Source organism: Pongo abelii, chromosome 17 (assembly GCF_028885655.2).
Source record: "Pongo abelii isolate AG06213 chromosome 17, NHGRI_mPonAbe1-v2.0_pri, whole genome shotgun sequence".
Taxonomy (NCBI): Eukaryota; Metazoa; Chordata; class Mammalia; order Primates; family Hominidae; genus Pongo; species Pongo abelii.
In genome coordinates, this window is record NC_072002.2 from 70,362,991 (window position 1) to 70,380,620 (window position 17,630).

General features: G+C 35.8%; 1 protein-coding gene and 1 long non-coding RNA gene across 25 annotated transcripts in view; both read right to left on the bottom strand.

Moving 5' to 3' along the window:
- The window catches only part of TCF4 (transcription factor 4), a 366,054-nt gene that overhangs the window by 285,647 nt on the left and 62,777 nt on the right, over positions 1-17,630 (bottom strand). The gene's annotated exons all lie outside the window — the stretch shown is intronic.
- Positions 1-17,630, bottom strand: part of LOC134760301 (uncharacterized) — a 101,076-nt gene that overhangs the window by 32,818 nt on the left and 50,628 nt on the right. Inside the window, exon 1 of the long non-coding RNA XR_010137587.1 lies at positions 1-17,630. This exon is cut by the window's left edge and continues 26,856 nt beyond it; it is cut by the window's right edge and continues 50,628 nt beyond it. This is a non-coding gene — a long non-coding RNA (uncharacterized LOC134760301).

Below are 17,630 nucleotides of genomic sequence, written 5' to 3' on the forward strand. Positions count from 1 at the left end.
AATTATAAACCAAATTGCGTTTAAAAAAGAATGGATTGCTGAAAGAATGATCCCCACTAACAATACAGTTTAAAGGTAACTAAGGTCATCAAGAGTAAAATGGCTAGTGGCTTAATGTGACATCCAAAATGATTCCCCCAAATCTCATCCCCTTTATACTAAAACAATAGAGGGTCGCCTCTAATAAGTTAACATCATTCCTCAAAATCTTTATTGAGAAGCACTTTTAGACCCTCAAATCTGCCTCCCAGAGGAATTCCATCAATCCAGACATTACTGAAGTTCTGAGCCAAAAATAAAGGGAAAGGGGCGGGGGGAAATCACAGGAAGTTAAACTGTTAGGACTTCAGCCAGGGAAATTCCTTTGATAATCAAGCCCTACCTTCACCCTGAAGCGTATCTTTCAAGAGTTGAAATAATAACTTTCTTTGGAATTCTTCATACATGAAAATGCCTGGGAAAATGATCTAAAGCAATAATCCTAAGAAATAACTAAGAGAAATGAAAGCAAAACCAAAGATTTTTAACGCTGGTCTTCCACTTTCCGACACTGCTTTTCACGTTTGTCTCCTTTAGGTTTCTACTAAACCAAGGCCAAGTCTCCCCCTGATGTTCTATGCAGCACCACTTAATGAGTAAGACTGACAGTAACCACATTTTCTGACTCAAGGTTAAAGGTGCACATTCATAACGTAAAACTCCAGATATAGCGCTCAGTCTGCCCCTTAGACTGACTGAGTCACAGCAGAGGATCCAGAATGGTTTCCATTCCTCTATTTCTCCGTCTAAAGAGTCATGACATTTTCAGGCATTTTGATAGAGCAAAAAAAAGTTAGAGCTTAAAAAAGCAGAAATGTTTATAATATTCCACATTAGTTTCTCATTTATATGTGTCCAACTTGACAGAAATTTGAAACCAAAATCCTGAACCATGCATTTCAACCTAGAAGCCTTTGTAAAAATCCCAGTCAAAAATGTCCAGTAATTCAAACTTCTAAGGATTCAGAAGTTGATAGATCAAACATTTTAATCAAGACTAAGCTTTTAAAATACAAGTTACATAAATATTTACCTCCGCTGTCCTCTTCCATATGAATAGGAAGTAATAAATTCCCCCAATATATCTGGTGATTAAAATTCTAAAATACTACTTCGTGAACTTTTAAAGTTTGTGAACTGAGACCTCCACTTTAAAAGGCCTTTCTTTTAAGGGGCCTTCCTTGTTACTCTCCTGTGCTCCATGGAAACAGAACATGAGTTAATGATGACCGTAGATTTTAATTTATTTGTATATATCAGTCAGTAGAAGGGGAAATGATACTGGCTGTGTGTTTATGAGCTACATTAGAAATTTGAACAATAGCAGACCTTTTCTGAAACAAAAATAAAATATGAATCAACAAGATCTTTGCCAAACAGAGGTCTCAGGACAGCCTTGTTCAGTCTTCTGGGAATCCCACTGCAATAAGCACAATAAAAGCAGGACGTGCCTCATTTCCTTCAACCGTTCAACATGCCTCTCTTGGAGATGTTTGTAAATTTCCTTCCTTTACGCATCAAGCTGGCAAACTGTCGTCATTTCTTTGGGGTAATAATATCCTGTTGATGTCTGAGTAGGTCTGTTTTGATTGTTTCTTCCACATAACACATATACTTTTAATATCATTTTCAACACACAATACACGGAATTATTTTTCAACATATTCGAACATAGTTCAGCAAAGTATAACCGGAAGCAATGAAGGGCAGAAAATGTTAATAAAAGCCTAGTTTTATTTTTGGATTTGCAACTTAGATGTAGGTAATACAGTAATTCCAAAAGTAAAAAAAAAATAATAAAAATAAAAAGCATTCTCTGCTGTTTAGGAAGCTGAAAATACTTACCTCTACTATTTTAATAAGGTATATGTTTTCATTCAATTCCTATACTGGAGTATGGGGAATTTCACATAGCAAAAGTACCAAATCAGCATTAAAACACTGACTTGCAAAAATGGCAACTTTTATTCTACTGGATATACAGATTGTACCAAGTACTTTAACAACAGAGTTCTAAATTCATTCCAGAAGTAAATTATGCTTCAAATCCAGTCAAATACCCTGAGTGATCACAAATTTTTATCTAAATAAATAATTTTTTCAAAACTTAAAATGTATTTGGACCTGACAGTATATTTCTTGGACAAAGTTTTACCTAAACAAAATTATTCCTGATTGAATTGCATTTCTCAATAAAGTTACATGACATAAAGGGAGAAAATTATACAGTGATGATTTTTAAAAATAATACTCAAAAAGTAAAATAAGACCAACTCTCAACTAATGTAACTTGCACTTAGGCAGACATTCTGGTCCAAAGACAGCAAAAACTGATTTGTGAAATACTAAAAATAATTAATCATTGCTGCAAAGCACTAGATTTGGAGCTAAACTAAATGGCATGTACCATTCACTGCAATTCCAGATAACACCTTATTTTACACATGTAATAAGAATCATGAAAATGAAAAATGTTCAATGTCATTAATCCAGAAAATGCCAATTTCTAAAAGAACACAACCAGATACTATGTCGACTACCACGTTAATAAGATAAAAATAATACAAATTGGCACAGCCTTCCTAGATAGCAACTTGGCAAGATACATAAAGAGCCTTTCACCTAATAATTCCCTAGGAAACTATCCTAATAACATCCTTGTAAATGTAGACAAGTGTCTATGTGCAAGGAGTTTAAGATGTGGTCGACAGTTGCAAACTGTTAAAATAAATTATGGAAGATCCACGTGATAGAATATTACGCTGCCTTTAAAAATCACACTTTCAAAACATTCAAGGACATTGGAAAATATTCATGGTAAAATATGAAGTTTAAAAGCAATAAACAAATTTCATGTTATGTTTTTAAAAACCAAAGGAAGACAGAATCTACACAGTAATCAAAATACTAACACTGGCTATCTCCACAATGAGGATACGTTACATTTTAATAAAAAATAAAGGGGTAGGTGTGTGTCTATACATTTATGTGTGTGTGTGCCTATATATCTGTATATATATGTGTATGGTGTCTATAGAGAGAGATATATTTATATTATAGTTTCAAACTTTAAGGATCTCACAGTCTATTATTAAGAATTTATCAAAATCGAGTGGGAGTGGTATATATAGATGAGCCAAGAATGGCAGAATGCTGGTAAATATTAAAACTGTATGATGGTGACATAGAAGATTATTCTACTACTGTGTATACATTGCATATGTTTAAAAATTTTTTGAAATAAAAAGTTAAAAAAATAAAAGGCAAGAAAAAATACAGTAGCATCATAAGATCAACCCTGAAAGAAATACTGGTACTTCTGAATGAATAGCTAGTAACATTTCAATAGGCAAAGTAAGTGCTTAAGGATAGCAGGCAGGATACTGAGCAAATAATACTGAAGAAAGGCAATGACCTTGAGGATCAGGCCAGTGAATAACTGGTAACAAACTCATGGAATCTTACTGCTCCTTCTAGTATTAGATGAAATCCCCTGATAAAAGACAAAGGGGCACCATCTTTTGGATTTCTATCAGGGTGTAATTCTCCTAATAAGTGGGCATTTCACCTATGCAAATCTTCACCTGGCATGAAGACGATAAAACAGCGTCACTGACTAGTGCTGACTTCAGGTCCCACCCTTGGTCACTGAAGGAAAACTATCCCTTTTACTGGACAGTGATTTCTGCATAATTCCCATGGGTTCTTTACTCTCATTGGACAAAACCTCTCTGAGATCTAGGCATGATGAAGAACGGAAAACAAAGAGCTCATTTTTAAAACCCTCTACTCATGCCTTATCGTTCCTAGCCCTCAGCTTTTTTTTTTTTTACATCAATAGCCCATCTCCACATAAATGTCTAATTTTGCAACACTTTAGGTGCCACAATGACTGTGTGAATGAGTCAGAATATGCATTACCAAATAGTGAAAGAGTGTAGTTTTCCTAACCAATATCTATTTTTGAAAAAAAATTTTTAAAAGCACATTGCTTCTTATAATTTTTCCATAAATATCTAACTACTCTCAAAGCTACCATTTAGACTACAAATGCATCCTTCAGTTTGTTAAAGAAAATTTCCATCACTTGCAACTATAAATTTGGAAAACGCAATCACCTTTAGTGGCATACAAGATATGATTTTGCCTTCTCATATTTAAAAAAAAAGCTGCTTATTCCTGAAGTAATTTTTCAGAACATATATAATTTGTTTTATAATTTTAAAGCTGATCCCCAATGTTTGATAATTCTCTATTTCTTCTTTCTCTGTATTACAATCCCAAAATCTTTTAGTTCTCTTTGAAAATACATATGCATTAAAGTTTGAGGCCAGACAGCCAGCATATACTGGTAGTCCCTGTTAAGGCTAATTGAGTTATCATAAACATGCAAATCCCTTTGTATAGAGAAGCCTGGCTTTTCCTTGCCATCTAAGATGAAACTATAATCTATAAAGATAAGCAAGATCTATGTTCTTGATTTGCTTTGCATGTAAATTCTTTCACATAGATAAGCTCTTGATATGTATTCCTCTTCTGAAAGATCAAGGATCATTCTTCAAAAGCCAGGTTTCTCTCCTATCTTCCATCTCTTCTCAGATTTCTACTGTATCTTTTCCCCATGGCTAATGTTCTCTGAAGAGAACCAAATTAATGAACACTGACATTCTTCATACCTATTTTAATGGCATCCTGTGGTGACAATGCAATAACAGGACTATTGCGGCATCGAGCAACATGGTCTCCACGTTTACTTCCTGACAGTGACTCAATCATTGAGCATGTGTTTGAAATATTATGCATTCATGCATGCACATGCACATCCATGAGCATACACACACACCTATCCACGCGCATACACACACACCTATCCACGCGCATACACACACACCTATCCACGCGCATACACACACACCTATCCACGCGCATACACACACACCTATCCACGCGCATACACACACACCTATCCACGCGCATACACACACACCTATCCACGCGCATACACACACACCTATCCACGCGCATACACACACACCTATCCACGCGCATACACACACACCTATCCACGCGCATACACACACACCTATCCACGCGCATACACACACACCTATCCATGCGCATACACACACACCTATCCATGCGCATACACACACACCTATCCATGCGCATACACACACACCTATCAACGCGCATACACACACACCTATCCATGCGCATACACACACACCTATCCATGCGCATACACACACACCTATCCATGTGCATACACACACACACACACACACACCAACCATACCTACCACCATGCTGGTCAGTACCCACAGCCAAGGAAAAGTAAAGGCCTAAAAACTAATCTAGAAGATGTAAACCTGGTAACAGTTAATTCAAATAAATCATTAAATATAAAAATTTAAAATACACAGCTGCTGATTATCTCAATTATTAAACTTGGTTCTTACAGGTTCATCACAATTAAAGCCTCTTCCAAGGTGAACTCTGCTCAGGGCAGCCTTAGCATTCGAGTTTTTTTGGACAGAAGCTTTTGGTAAGTAAAAAGCAACCAACAAACTGAGGAAAAACATATGATTTAATAAAAGGAGCACACGTAAAAATATATGGATGCACAAAGCAATTGATGTATATTATTTACTCTTTTTTTACAATATTTATAGAATAGTACAATTTTCATATAATGCATACATCTAATTATGAATAATACATATGTAATATATGGTTTATTACTATTAAAATTATTACCATATAATAGTAATTGAATTTGTGCCAGGCATAATGCTAAGCAATTAATAAACATGCTCATTTGATCCTGCCCCACTCTATAAAGAACTATAATATTACTTTCTTAAGGATGAAAATAACTTCAGCAAGATTAAGAAACCTGCCTAATTTCAGAGGAAAACACATAAACTTAAAGCCATAAAGACAGTTACCTGTTCTTGTTCAGCCCTGTATCCCAACACTTAATGTAAAGATGGAGAAACAAATTAAAGTTAAAAGACCTAAGAAAGTCAGGCAAGTAGATGAGAGGGAAAACAAGTCAGAGAATCCCCAGCACTTTGGGAGGATGAGGCGGGCGGATCACGAGGTCAGAAGATCGAGACCATCCTGGCTAACATGGTGAAACCCCGTCTCTACTAAAAAATACAAAAAATTAGCCGGGCGTGGTGGTGGGCGCCTGTAGTCCCAGCTACTCTGGAGGCTGAGGCAGGAGAATGGCGTGAACCTGGGAGACGGAGCTTGCAGTGAGCCGAGATCGCGCCACTGCACTCCAGCCTGGGGGACAGAGCGAGACTCCGTCTCAAAAAAAAAAAAAAAAAAAAGAAAGAAAAAAAAAGTCAGAGAATCCAAGGTAGGAATCCAAGGTAGGAAAACAACCCAGAGTATAAAACTCATGGAAAAAAATGGCCTCACCAAGTTGAGTACGGTCAGACTCATTCGTTCATTAATCAGGCACATACTGAGTGTTGACTATGTCCTGGTCACTGAGCGACGTGCAGGCACATAGCTGGGGTGCAAGCTCTGAAGACATGATCCTGACCACTCCAGAAACTATAGTTCCATCTGGAAGACTAAGCGCCTCAGCAGGTGTGATTGCTGGCATACGCCCCAGCAGACAAGAGGACAAGCTGGAGGGACAATCAGGTCAGTCTTCTGGGTTAAGAAAAACTCCCATGAAGAGGTAGATATGAGCTGAGTTTTGAAAGAGAGTAGGAGGTATAGAAGAAGGCTGTGTTCCAAAGTCCAATGCTTCAAAGAGGTAAAGCAGTAGAAAGGCCAATGACAATTAGACATGTTACTGACGATGTTTTGAGGTGGAATCTTCAGAGTGTTGCGGAAAGAAGCCAGATCATGGCACATTATATACAGAATGTCGTGTGAGAAAACTTGGCTTGAAAAGGACAGAACAAAATGAGGAGAAAAGTTAGTCTCAAAATTTGGAGGGGGGTGGGTGTATTTAAATCCATCTTTAAATTTAAAAAGCCATCTTTAATTTTAAGATAGGAGAAACGAGCATATTAAAATGCTGAAGAGTCAGCAGAGAAGAGGAGGTTGGTGATTCCAGAGAAAGAGGGAGAAAGACTCCTGGCGAACATGCCCTCAGATGTAAGAGGATGAAGGTAACAGCTATTGAGACTAGCAAATATAGACTTGATTAAAAAGTCAGATTGGGTTTAAAAGAAGTTTCCAGAAAATGGTGGTGGTGGTATGTATGTGATAAAAGACAAATTCCAAAGGTGTGTGTAACAGCAATCATTCAGTGATGAATTATGGAGACAGGGCTGTAGATGGAAAAGAGGACTTGACATGAGTTTGGGAGTCTTGTTTGTTTATTTTCTGTTACCTTGAACAAGTCATTTAACCTCAACCTCAGTATCCCTGACTCTTAAACAGGGATGACAGCTCACTTAACTTTTTCTATGACATATCTGAAAGCACAGAAATTGGTTCATGGAAAATGCTCATTAAATCTTAGCTTAGTCTTATCTAAATCTAAAATAATACAATGTCAGGTTTTTTGCGATTTTTTTTTTAAAGGTTTATAAGCAAAGTGAAGGGAAAGCTACAGCTTCCCATTAGGTGAACCCAACCAGAAGACTGAGAGAAAGAGAGAAAGGCAGTCTGATTATGCAAATGTAGAAGGTTAGCCTCTTGAGACACAGAGCAGGATGGAGAGTGATCTGGAGGCCTGAATGAAGAAAAACTAAGTAGGAAACACGATGGTGGGCATTAGAAGAGGAAATGGCTGTAATCTTCAAGAGTGTGGTCAGGGAAGGCTTTCTGATATGACATCTGAGTGAAGAGAGAGATGAAGGACCCAATTACAGAGAACCTGAGTCAAGTGTTCCTAACAGAAAGGATAATAAATGTGAAGACCCTGAGGTGGGAGCTTGCATGGAGCATTTGCAGAACACTAAGAGTGTGGCTGGGGCGGAGTGGGAGAGAAAGCAAATGATATCACAGAGGTACCAGGGAAGCCACATACCATTTTAAGGTCTTTGGCTTTAACTAAATAAGGTGGGAGGTCAGTGAAGTGTTCTGAGAAGAGGAGGAATAACATCCGAATTATGTTTTAAAGATCACTGCTCCATTAAAAAACAGACTAAGGTCAAGGGCTAAAGCAGGCAGTCCAGTTAGCAGACTATTACCAGAGTGCTACAAAGTCCTAGCAATAGAGGTTAGGAAAAGTGGTTGAATTCTTAAAAGTCAGAACTTTGTGGGAAACGGTTATAATAAGAGCCCCTAATGAATAACACCACCCTTCACCCATGCTTTTGTGGAGTTTCTTAGCACCCTGATACTGGACTACGCCATGTGACATGCTTTGGCCAATGGAGTATCTGCAAGCATGATGTAAGCAGAGACTTAAAAAGTGCTTACTCATTTGATCTTGCTCTTTTGTGGGGCTGAGTGATTTTCTACCGTGACGTGAAGAACTCTGAGCTAGCCTCTGGAGGCCTAAACCACGTGGAACAGAAGTGAGCCAATTCAGCTGATGGCTCCCTAAACCAACCAGGCCCTCCTGTCCACCCGCCATCAGACTGTATCCTCATGAGTGAGTGACCACCATTGACATCAACAAGAGAACCAACTGCCTGAGCTCAATCCAAACAGGTAAACTACATACAGATTTGTGTGCCAATCAAATGGTTATTGTTTTAAACCACTAAGTTTGGGGAATGTTTGCTATGCAGCAATAGATAATAAATATAAGCTAACAACATTTATGAAGACTTTAAATGTACAATATAAGAGAAAATGGAGCTATGAATAATTCCCTAGAGGTTAAGTCGGAGAAATGGGAAAACTAAAGGTGTCTTCAAATGAGATGGGAAGGCTGAGGAAGAAAGTAAATCAAATGTAAAACCCAGAGGATTTATAAACATCCTCAGTGCAAGCAAAGCTACATATACTTCTGTTTAGGTATAAGCAGTAAAGCAATGGTGACTCCTCAGACATACACAGCAGCTCCAATCAGGGAAGTGTGAGAGTCCAGGCCCTTGCTGGTTAGAGCTTTCTCCATCTCTCTTCTGTTTGACCTTGGATTTCAATTTTTGCCATGACCAATAAATTGAAAGTAACAAAAATTACAATAAATAATCATTTATGTAAGTTTTCATATATCCATTATTCTCCAAATAATACTTTTTGCACAGTAACTTTTCTGCCCATCATTTATCCTAAATGATTACATGAATTAACGGCCCACCATTAAGTACTTACTGAAACACCTTGAATGCCTGCTTCAAGATTTAGATCTTGAAACTAGCTGTGGTCTTTATATGCAAAATCTCTAATGACTTCTAGAATGCATGGAGTTTATCTTCCTTACATTCCCAGCAATATGATGATTTGCTGTCTGTTATATAAAATGTTTAAATATTTACAGCTAATATGAATTCATCAGGTACAGTTAAGTAGAGCAAATTTAGTTCTATGAAACTTTACACAATTTCACAGAAACAAAATATCAGACTATCAAGAAGCTATAAAAACTGCATACTAGAAAATAGAAACAAAAATGAAAAAATGTGTGCAAAGATACAGAAATAACCAGAATCACCAAATATGTAGGAGAAACTTAAGTAAACGATGGTAAGTCTAACAGTTTAACACTAGTCATTAAAAAATTCAGAATGTAAACTACTGGAAAACATATTCTGTATATGAAAAAATGACATAGAAAAAGAACACAAAAGTATGTAAGCACTGAATAAGAATGTTTTAATTGCTTTTGATCATCCAACAAAAAATTTTTAACTGTCAGATAACACATGTGAAGCAAGGATGAATAACCCAGAAAAATGAAAATTGTGTGAATATATATGAAGGGACACAGACAAAAATCAAAGTTTATCAGTAAAATAACAGTATTTTTAAAAAGTCATTGGAGGATTTTTTGCTGTAAATCTGTTTAAATGTATAAAATCTGAAAGAGAATAAAGAAGTGTGACAGGGTCCTTGTATTTTTTTGTGTGTTTTCTCACAATTATCCAACATTTTAACAAGCAGAGGTGTCACGATAGCATCTTGAAAATTAAGATTTAGTTCCCTATATTCTTACATATTTACACATATCCAAGCATGCCATACAAAAAAGAATATTCAACCCAAACTCACCAGACTGTTATCTGAATGTCACTAGTCAATGCTCTTCGATAATCTTCAGCACAAAGAGGGAAAAATTGGTGGAAACAGGACATTATGAAAGTAAATTACATAAGCAACATTAGCAACAACATGAGGCTCCCAACAGGATCATGAATCTTAAAAAGTTAAGACATGTTCTGGCCAGGCGTGCTGGCTCATGCCTTAATCCCAAAACTTTGGGAGGCCCAAGGCATGCAGCTCACTTGAGCCTGGGAGTTCGAGACCAGCCTGGGCAACATTGTGAACCCCCGTCTCTACAAAAAAATACAAAAATTAGCCATGCATGGTGGCCCACGCTTGTATTCCCAGCTACTCAGGAGACTGAGGTAGGAGGATTACTTGAGCCAGGTAGGTCAAGGCTGCAGTGTGCCCTGATGGTACCACTGCACTTCAGCATGGGCAACAGAGTGAGACCGTGTCCCAGAAAAAAAAAATAAAAAAAAGATGTGTTCTAATGTTGAGAAACCATTGTACCAACTGTCTCCATTTCCTCAGCTGTCAACAGATGGGATCTGAATCTCTCTCAGAGAAATTTTGGCAAATTTGAGGAATATAATAAAAATAATTATTATTTCAGAGCCTAAAATAAAGCCTATGTAAATTCGTAATATGGAGCATTGACAGAACTGTGCTACTGTGCACACGATTCACTTACATGCTGAATTGAGATACTCTAGGACCTTCACATTCTTCTTGCATTTCCCTGCTTAGCATATGTGTAACTTCATCTATGGTTCATTAGCAGTAGTCTTCATTGATGTCATGAATAAAGAACCCAAGAAAATCCAGTAAGTGTCATTTCCCAACTGCAAAAGCAAGTTGTTGAAAGTACTCCATAATAAAAAATATAAAGTATGAACTGTGGTTGCTAAATGATTCTAAAAAGAAGAAAATGAAGCGCTTCACTTCTTTCTTCACACTTTACCGGGAATTGAAAATTCAGTTTGGTGCTATAAGAATCTTCTCATCTCTCCACCTTCCCATCCCCTGAAGACCTCCCCACACCCAATACAAAAATACACTCATCAACAATGGAAAGCAATGCCATAAATTAATAATTCAAATTGATTAAGCTACCGAAAATGAATTTTTATTTCCATTGAGGAATAATAATTTTCCTAGAAATTCTCTGTTCAATATAAGGCCAATGATAGCATAAGAATGTCTCTAGGAATCAATTTATTCTGTCAAATTTTGACCTTTAGAAGACCAAATCAAAGCAGTATCTTATCATCTCAGCATTGATAAAGTACTGTAAAATAAAGCTTGTCTATAAACGCATTGAGTCACTTAAATAAAAAGCAATATGTTTCACTTCTTCAGCTATATAAATATAGATATGTATATATAAAAACAAGTATCATCCCACATCCACATATATATGGCATGTGCACATGGGAAGGATCGATGATGTTTATAGATGTCTATATGTATTTATATAGAGATATACATAGGCTCCCAAGCAAAATGTTCGTTGTTTTTAAATTCTCTGATTTTTGTTGGTAACAGTTATTTCTTGTTAACCACATAGTAAATATGAGACTATCACATTATGTAAACCATGCAAAGCTGATTGAGTTACATTTTTCCCTGAAAAACATATTCTGTGAATTTATAAATGAAGATGCAACTTTTGAACAGGAACACACGGCTTTATTTATGAGCAAAGAACTGGTTAAAGAAAATGTGATCATACAGAAAGGGCAATGGGCAGGTTAAGGAGAAAATACCAGGGGAAAGCCTGCCATTCATTAGGCAGGAATCATAACATAATTGTCTGACATTGCTCCACAGTTTTATTCCTATTACCAGTTAACCATAACATTTATGTAGAAAGATTTCACTGTGAAATCAGTGTTCCTTAAGCCACTATAGGCTTGTGACATTTTTTTCTTTCAGCCTATTCGTCGCAATTCAGAGTCTAATTATCCAGTTTGTGAAATACCTAGGCCTTGGTATCTTTTCCTTTTCTCAAATTTCTTATTTGGCTTCTGCACTATGTCTTTGTGACAAGGCTGAGGGGGGTCAGAAAAATGGTGACATTTCTATCAGCCAGCATTGCTACTTACTAGGAATTCTGGAAGCGAGTTTATTTGGAAAGACTGAAACAGCTGTCTAACAATTTTCCCCAAGAAACAAAAATAAATGGAATTATCGTTTCCTAACAATAGATTATACATCAGGCAAAAATTATGACAAATCGGATTCAAGTAGGAGGAGTATTTTTAGCATGAAAATAACTTTCTTCAAACAGTTATAGTAATAAAAAATAATGAACTTAACTCATTACCTTAAAAGCATGTTATGTAAATGTTATCTTCTAGCTTCTAATAAAGAATAACACTTTGATTTACATTTCATGCACTGCAATGACCTTAAATAGAGATGTCAATAAGCCTCTTTACTGCTTTACAACACCAAAAGCAAACTACACATTAAGTCAAATCTCATAATGCAAAACCTTCTTTCTCCCATGTGTTTCCTACCTACATTATACGTTATCCTCCCAAGAAAATCACACCAGAACTGTCGGCTTACTCTCACCTGTACTTTATTTCTTCAGCTTCCCCACAGTGAGTTGACTGATAAAGGCCATGTGCCTTCTGCAAGGCCATCCACCATTGCTCTAAAAAGTGCAGGTTACTTTAATAACCCTTTTACCTTTGATAGAGTATGACATATACAGCACTTATGAGATGCAATTAGGTTTATAATAAATATCTAGATAGAAAATTTTCTTAAGACACGAGTCCTCAGGATTTGTCATCCTCTTTCTAAAGTCTCATTTTTAAAGGGAGTTTTTAGAAGGCTAACTACTGGAAGACCGCTGCCTTCCTGAACCAGTATGGTTGGATGTGTGGCTTAAACAACATACATTTACAGTCCTCTGGCTTTAGACTTGAGAAGAAGCACCCATGAACAGTCAGATGGAAACAGCTACCATCCCCACAGCTGGGGAAACACAGGGAAGTGGTTGGGTTTTCAGAGCCTGTAAGCTCAGAGAGACGTGATGAGGAAGAGACACCAGCAGACTGGGGCTGTTATCTCCAAGGAGGTTAATTTTAGGAATGTAGACAAAACTAAAAACTGGAAAAGACTGATGTTACCAGAGTGATGATAACAAGAACAGGAAAGGTCAAGTTCTTCCTCCTCTAGCCTTCTACTCTCCCTCCAGCGCCTCCTATTGGTAGAGGCTGACATGGAGACCAGCATACCTCTTTACAAAATATATGTAGTTAGCCTCAACATCACAGAATATATTAAGAAAGGCAGATTTGCAGCGTCCTAAAGTTCAACATGTTAAAAACTGTGTAGTGAGAAAAAAATCTGCGTAATAAAATATAGGGGAATATGTACTCATAATTCAGAGGGAAATTATACTTTGAAAAACATCTTCACCCTATAAATAATACAAGTGGAGTCTAGAAAACACCACATTTGACAGTTATATAAAATAGAATATCTCTATAAAATAGGTGTCAACACAAAAGATTTGTGAAGAGATGTAAAAGCAGATGGATGTAATAGGAAATATTGTAAGAAATCTAAAAATGCATTAACAAAATTAAAATTTGCATAAAATTGTAGAAAAATTGTCAGTGATGTAGACGACAAACTTGAAAATTTCTCTTAGAATAATACATGGAAAAAAAGAGATAATAATAAAAGAGGGAGTACTGAAGATCAAAGATGAAAATATCTACCATAAACACACAGTCATCATGAATCGCTTATGCATGAGAAATATGTATTATTTTGTGGGAGTGTTTAACACATCTTTCTAGGTTCAAAAGAGATCTAGTTAAGAAAAAACTTTAAAAACTGAAAAGCAAATTAAAATGTACACTACAGAAAATAAGCCACGTTTCCAACTATTACAAATATAAAAATAAATCTTATCTGAAATACTGAGAAATTCCTAAAATATCATTTATTGGGACACAAAGAGTATAAGAAATTTTAAGACACAGAAATTACACTGTTTCTTTACTGGCCACACTGCAATAAAACTAGAAAACAGTTACGAAAATTTTAAAAGCTAAAGTTGATAATCTCTTTGAAATTTAAATGAGAGTTCAAGTTAGCTATTGTATTAAAAGGAAAAAACTATCAAAATAACTTCAGAAACTAGTAACACAGAGAATATTACATTATCAACAAAACTTATGGAATGCAGCCAAATTTTTACATGATACAAATTCATGATCTGGAACATAAGAGTGAAATAATTTAACTCAACAGTCAATTTTAGGAAAATGACTTCTATAAAACTGACCCAAGAAAACAAAGGAATAACAAATGTTTAATGAATTAATAAACTAGAAAACAGAAAAACCATAGTAGTTAAATAAATTTAGGAAACACTACAGCACACATATCCCTGGCAGGTCTTATTGGTGTTTTAAAAATGCAAATACAAAAATAAAAATAAAAATATATAAAAATATGTATGAATTTATTTAAATAATCTAAAATTGCATACATATTTTAAATTGTATGTATATGTGTACAGATATAGACTACCACCAGGCAATACAATCAACTGTTACAGTACTTAACTAATAAGAGGGAATTTTTGACTTTCCCTTTTTATTTTTTCACTATTTGAAAAATGTTCTGCAATACATAGTATCTCCTTTACAATTTTTAAAAAAAAATAGCCCAGGCAATACAATCAACTGTTACAATACTTAACTAATAAGAGGGAATTTTTGACTTTCCCTTTTTATTTTTTCACTATTTCCTAAATGTTCTGCAATAAATAGTATCTCCTTTACAATTTTTTTTAAAAAATAGCTTGAGGGGAAATGATTTTTCTGTGACGTTCATGCCAGGCAAATAAGAAAATTTTAGTTCACATAGATTTAAAATGAAAAATACCACCAATATTCCAACTGTTGTAGTACCAAAACTAAAAGTCAATTATTTTCATGAAACTATCTGCAAACTTACACTTAAATATTCACTGAAAATTTAGAAGGTATCGCTGAAATCAATCTTTCCAACATGCAGATTTAATAATTTTTAATATTTACATAGAAAAGGTCAGGCATGTTATTTTGCTGCCTCTACAGTGTGAATACACCTAAATGAGGTTTCCTGATATCGGATTGAGTATACAGAAGAAAAATGATTAGTTCTCTTTATAAAATATGTAGAACAGGCAACTCTTCTACTAGATCACATCCTGTTGGTCAAGAATGTTTTTCTGCAAGACTCAGATATATTGTTACTATATGGTATTCATTAATAACCACCTTATTAATCAAATCTTACATTTGTGCTGAGTGTAATGTTCTTCAAGATGCTTTCATACACATTATCTAATTCAATTAAAAAAAAACAACTATGAGTTAACTAGGTCAGAAGTAGAATAAAAACATTCTTCAAACATTAGACTTATAATGGTGTTTCATGAAAAACCAAAGATGTCTTGCTAATCATTTTCAGATATTCTCCAAGTGATCTTTTCTTTAAATGAACCTTTCATGGTCAAGAAGACCGGTTATTGATTAAGTAGATCTGATAAATCAGTATAAAAATACAAAGGCAGTCCCCTTCATCATTACAAAATAAAAATCTATTGATGAAGGACTATCCCAAGAAGTATGCTAAGCACCCCTTAGGCTAGCTCTGCCTCTCAGCTGGATTTTATACATCCCAAGCACTACCGTGGTGGTCATTTGGCAACTGAAGGCCAGAGAATAATTTCCCATCTGGTGTGCTGCTCTGAGTATCCCATTCAAGGACTAGTCTCTAGAAGTTTAAGAATAAAAAGTAACCAAAGAACTGGGAACAATGGTCAATTATCTAATTAGCATTTCAAAAGACAGTGATAAAAAGGAATAATACTCTGAGGCCCACAACTCAAATGAACAGCTGTGTGTGACAAGATCAGTTCATGAAGGCTTCAGTTTTCCAAGCCCATCCTAGGTCTTCCTCCATCTCTGGCTTCCTACTTTTAAGCATGTGTATGCCTTTCTTCTAGATACCCACCATATCCCCTTTCCCCCTCTCTCTCCTATCTTACTCTAATCAGCCCCCTTTAATTTCCTATAAAGCTAGCTTTCTTAACTATTATATCAGATTTAGGTACAGTTTTAAATGTCTCTTGTGTTTTTTTCACATGCTCCAATCAATTCTAAATCAAGTGAGTTTACATTTTAAATCTTAAAGAAAAAAAAAAAATCTCAATTAGATGACATCGCTTCTTCATTCCACATAACCTTTGATTGATTTTTTTTCCTGAAGGTCAATGACTCTATAAAGAAAAATACTCTTCTACCCATAATGAAGAAATACCACATTCTAAATCAAAGACCAGGTAGAGAGACTCCCGTTTCCTCAATTTTATTTTGTTGCTTAGCAGTAGAGAAAAGTAAATACGAGGGCCTTATTTGTGGTAGAAATCTGAAATGTACTATAATCTTCTCCAGTACAATCCTGCAAAATACATACAATTAACCCCATTTTATAGATTTGAAAATGAGACACAGTAAAGTTAAATAATTCATTAAAAACTGAGTTTCAAACCCAGCTGTCTTAGGCACAAGAGGCAAAACAGGTCCCTCAACTGTGCTACCTTCCTATTAAAATACATGATTAAAAAGGCTATCGCTAGTTAGATTAACAGTGAACCCAATTTCCACACCTCTGGCCCAAAACTTGCACATGTCGCAAATGACGCCGATTTACACAGAAATGGAATAACTCAGTTCATTTCCACCTTGCCCTCAGCTGGAACCTAGGTGCTGGATATCCATGTGGGCTTCTCTTTACAATAAGGCTTACCCCAGTTTCATGGAGGAAGAAAGAGAAATGAGGCAAAAGAAAATAAGGTGGTAGTCATTATTACTGATAATAATTCTCTGGAAACACACTTTCTTGAAGATACAATAAAATTACCATCAACACCCTTGAGCTGCCAGTCTCTATTCTCGGTGTGTGTGCTTTACAGATACCGGCATCGACATCAGGCATCAGGTAGCCATTTGTAACATTACAGGCATCCTTATCAACTTATAATATTTGTGTGTGTCATCAGTAGCTATGTGCCATCTTTGAAGTTCCACTGGACTCAACAATGTATTTACAGAACCACAAAGGGGAGAGAAATGTGCTCCACTTCAGGAAACAAAACAAAAAATGCAATTTACTGCTCACATCACACTTGCCTATCTAACAAGGGTTTAGAACTTCACCCTTCACACATTCAGAAACATCACCATAATCCAAACCATTAATATCCAGTGCATAACCCAGAGGTCTCTATAATATACTATGGATATGTACAGCCTTATCTGGAAATACTCTTTAATTGAACCTTTGTTCATTCATAACCAATAACAGTTCTTACATTATTGGTGATTTAAAACATCTTCTCGAGTCTAAGATATTCTAAGAGTACATAGATAACAAGAGAT